General features: G+C 36.0%; 1 long non-coding RNA gene across 1 annotated transcript; it reads left to right on the forward strand.

Moving 5' to 3' along the window:
- The first annotated feature begins 1,952 nt into the window (after window positions 1-1,952).
- LOC103468902 (uncharacterized) lies at window positions 1,953-4,473 on the forward strand. The gene is made up of 3 exons (XR_534263.2): window positions 1,953-3,880; window positions 3,964-4,295; window positions 4,376-4,473. It is a non-coding gene; the product is annotated as an uncharacterized LOC103468902 (long non-coding RNA).
- Window positions 4,474-4,583: the final 110 nt, after the last annotated feature.

The following is a 4,583-nucleotide window of genomic DNA, read 5'->3' on the forward strand; positions in this document are numbered from 1 at the left end:
CACCTGAAGAACATCTCCAGGATTAGAGGACTGATGTCTCAGCACGATCTAGAGAAACTCATCCATGCGTTTATCTTTAGCTGCATTGATTACTGCAACAGTGTCTTCACAGGTCTGACTAACAAATCAATAAACAGCTGCTGATCCAGATGCTGCTGCTGTTCTGACTAAAACCAGGAAGATAGAGACATAACACCAGTTTTAAAGTCCCTACACTGGCTCCCTGTAGCTCAGAGAATAGACTTTAAAATACTGATGTTAGTTTATAAATCACTGAACGGTTTGGCACCACAATACCTTAAAGATCTGTTATTGTTGTACCAACCGTCTAGACCCTCAGATCTTCTGGTTCTGGTCTGCTCTGCATCCCCAGAACCAGACGAGGAGAAGCAGCATTCAGTTTCTATGCACCACAGATTTGGAACAAACTTCCAGAAAACTGTAAAACAGCTGAAACACTGAGTGCCTTTAAATCTCAACTTAAAACCCACCTGTTTAGAGTTGCTTATGGCTAAATTAGGGTTAGAGTGCGGGTTTTGATGTCTTCCATGTTTTGATGTCTTTAATGTTTTTAATTTTTTAATTTCTTTTCGACGTTTTAATGATGTAATGTTTTTTTTAAATCTCTCTCTCTTTCTCACTGTTTATTTCTGTTTTTATTTTAATTATGTAAAGCACTTTGAAATGCCTTGCTGCTGAAATGTGCTATACAAATAAAATTTGATTGATTGATTGATACTATTTAATTCTGTATGAGGAAAACATAATCTTGATATAATGGTTTCCTCCTTTCTATTTCGTCCTGTTCTCCTCATTGCACCAACTTTTCTTTGAATAATGCAAAGCCACCTACCAGTTCTATCTTCTTCCCACTGCTTCTGCCAGCTTTTCTTAATCTTTTGTTTAATAATAGATTTGATTTCTTCTTTACTGAATGGTACCAATATATCAGTATAACTATTTTTTGTAGCTTGTTTTACATATTTGTCCGCCAACTCATTTTCTTTTATGTGATGATATCCATGTAAAGATAACTAATAAACCCATTGCCTGAATTCTAAAAATTAATAACTGAATCTCTAATAAAAGGTCTGGTTTACTAACAGAATGATTGTTTTAAAATGAATATAGTGATGAACTTGAATCAGAACATATTATACTTCCCAGTGGATGAACTTCCTCAATCCATCCTGAAGCCAAAATGATTCCCATCATCTCTCCTATAAACGGAGACGCCATCAGTGATTCTTTTACATTTTAATACTGAACTCTGGAACAATGAATGACTCCCATTATTACTATTTGAGTTTTTTTAAAGCATCTGTATAAACTTGGACGTATCCATAGTACTTATTGTCTAAATATGATTGTACTGAATATGGATCTGAAAGGTTTTCTTTTTTCCTTTTCTCCTTCAAAGTAAAATCAGCAACACTATTAGGAGATAGAGACGAACTGGAGAAAGAGGAACTGTTTGATATTTATATGAGACAAATCAAAGTCTTTTATAATGTTTTCTATCTCCCAACCAAAATAATTTCATTTCTTTTTTTCCTTTTCCAACTAGGTTTTTAAATTTCTTAACATGGATAATTTCCATTAAGGCCCTTTAAATGGCACCAATAATAATTATAATTATTATTATTACAAAAATGCGTTATAATACATTTATTATAATAATATTGTATTAATATTAATGGAATATTATTACTATATCAGAGCAATAATATTGCATTTTTTAGGAATAGCAAAAAAAAGAAGTGTTGTTTGTCCACAAGATGGCGCTGTTGTCCAGCAGTACTTTTTATACAGAATGGGGTAAAATCAGCAGTGGAGAGAGTATTAAACTCTGTGCTTCAGTAAAAGTACAAATAGAAACACGTTAACATTTTTACTTGAGCAAAGGTACTTTCTTTTAAAAATACTCAAAGCACTGGAAGTAAAAGTACTTGCTGACTGTATTCATTAATACAGTGGTGCAAAATATCAGTAAGTCTGTCTACTGTGTGTATAAATTTCAATACTGTTGTACTATTTTAATGAACAATGCTGCAGATAATACATGTTTTTGTTGGACTTTTGATTCTGTGCATCAGAATTTCAGGAATTTCTTGCAGAGTTTAATTCCACTAAGCAAACTAAGAAAGAGGAAATGGATAAACCTTTAAAGTTTTTTAGTAAACACATTCAAGTTAAAGGTTTCTGAGTGAAAAAATGGGCCTTAGAGACATTTAAAGAAACAGGCACTGATTATTTCAACTTCTTCAACTTTACAATGTGTCAGTAGTGAACAATATTTTAATGCCATGATATCATTTTCATCTGGTTGGTCATTTTAAACTAATAACGCATTGTGACGTAGATTTAACACGTTATTGGAGTGCAGTTGAGTGGGAAGTACAGAAACTTAAAGTTAAAAGTACCCCATGGTCAAATGTACTGTAACAAAGTTCAAATACATGAAAAGTGTACTTCAGTACAGAAACAAAGTGCTTGTACTTTCCTACATCCCACAAGATGGCGCAAAAATATAAGATATCAGGTGTACAGTACACCTGATATCACTGTATATATGTACTGTAAGCCTGGAGGGCAACAGGCTTTATTTGTACCCCCGCCAGGCTTAGCAATGCTTATTTATTCAAGGATTTTTAAAATGTTTGCATTTTTAGGGCTTTATAGTTGGTATTCAAATATTAATCTTCCAATATTTCAATAACGCATAATTATCAAGTGATATTTTCAAGTTTCAACTTTAAACATTTTTTAACTCAAATGCACGACGGGCCACTGGACGAATGACTGCCCTAGAACCCAACCACCGGGCTCAGCGAGTTTTCTGGGGGAAGCCTTGGATATGTTAGCTTTGTAAATATGACAGGAACTAAATTGTGATTAAAATAAATATCTTCAAGACGGTTATATGTCCAGAAAATATGAGTCACTTCTATCCAAATCCTTCTCGGTTTCTTTTCTCTCATTGAAAGTCGGATAAGTGTTGAGGTTCAGTTAATTCCTTAACGAGGAGCTAATCAATCAGAGGAGGACATGTTTGAAAGGTCCTTCTGCTTGTAAAGGCTTCTGATTAAGGGAAATGACTCACAGCTAGTTAGGCGAGAATCTGGCGCAATTTTCTGGAAGTTAGAAAAAATAGTTTCTGTGCGTGTTTGAATGAAATTAGAAAATGACGTCAGAGCTTCTTTCAGCCAAAACATTCAAAATGAGGCTCAGGTATTTTTATACAACAGAATAGAAAAATCTGCTAATTCTGGCAAAAAGAGCTCAGAAAAATATTTAAAAAGGATAAACTTCCTTAACAGCTGGAGATCTGTAAGATATGATGTTAAAATGCTGAAGCTTCTTTTGGAGGGAAACTGTATAGCATCCCAAATATTCAGAATATTACCAAAAAGTTTTTTTTTTTTTATTCATTTTATAAAGTGAAACTCTTCAACACATGGAGCACAAACATTTACTTATATCAGGTTTGATGATTGTGGCTCACAGCGGATGAAAACTCAAAACTCAGTTTCTTGAGAATTTAAAAAATGTAATTTATTCCAATAATTAAGTTTATTTTCCTTGGGAGTCTGCCCCGAATGTATAAATACATTTTGTTGTACAATACTCCTTCTTGGTTATTTGTGTACTTCTTTTGATCATATTTTTTCCTTCCACTCAACTTTAAATTAATATGCTTGGATACATACAGAACTACGTGTGTTGGGATGGTGCTTTTGGGGGTTTGTTTTTCTTTCATCCACCAGAGGTCGCCCTGAGGTTGTTTTGCAGAGCGTGTTTTCCTCTGCCGTTGATTACCTGCTCACCTGCGAGTTATCATCTTCAAGAGGAGGTTCAGCCAGCACTTCGACGCCACAGTGTACGACCCGTACCAGTACTAATGGCCACCTGTTCTTCCTAGTGAAAATTCTCTAGTAACCTTTTGTTGTGCCTCCTCTTCAGGAACTTGCTCTGTGTCGTGTGGTTCTTCCACTTGAAGCCTCTGTGTTCCTGGAAGTTTCTTCCCTGTGAAAGTTTCCCTTGTGACGCCAGTGGATGTTACCCGCCGGATGCCCAGGATTTACTCACCTTCTCGCTGCCTTCTACTCCTCTGGATTTCCACGTTGGCTGACCTCCTTGCTCTGAACCTCAGTGAGCCGCAGAACTTACCTGTCCGCCATCCAATGCTAATAACATCCGCAGAACCTCAGTTGGACCTCAGTTGGAAGCCTCTATCAGGATCACCACCCAGGAACCCACCAAGCTCCCCTCCGTACCGTTTGCTGCAAATCAAAGTAAGAACGCCGTCAGTAAACATTGAGTCGACAATATTCCCGCAGACTTTGAACTCACCATTTGCTCGCTTCCCTTCCAGCCTGAACAACCCGATTGCTGTTTTCCCCTGGAGACCAAGTCTGAACATAATTTATTTATTTTTTTCCCTTTTCACTGTAAATAAATTCTTATCACTGATTCGTTGATCTCCTTGAAGTGTTCTGGCATGTTGGTCAGAAAACCTAAACCCAGCATGACACTGTGAACATCCTTTGTTCAAGTCTTAATTAAAATGAGTGAAAATACAT

Source organism: Poecilia reticulata, linkage group LG8, assembly GCF_000633615.1.
Source record: "Poecilia reticulata strain Guanapo linkage group LG8, Guppy_female_1.0+MT, whole genome shotgun sequence".
NCBI classification, from domain to species: Eukaryota; Metazoa; Chordata; class Actinopteri; order Cyprinodontiformes; family Poeciliidae; genus Poecilia; species Poecilia reticulata.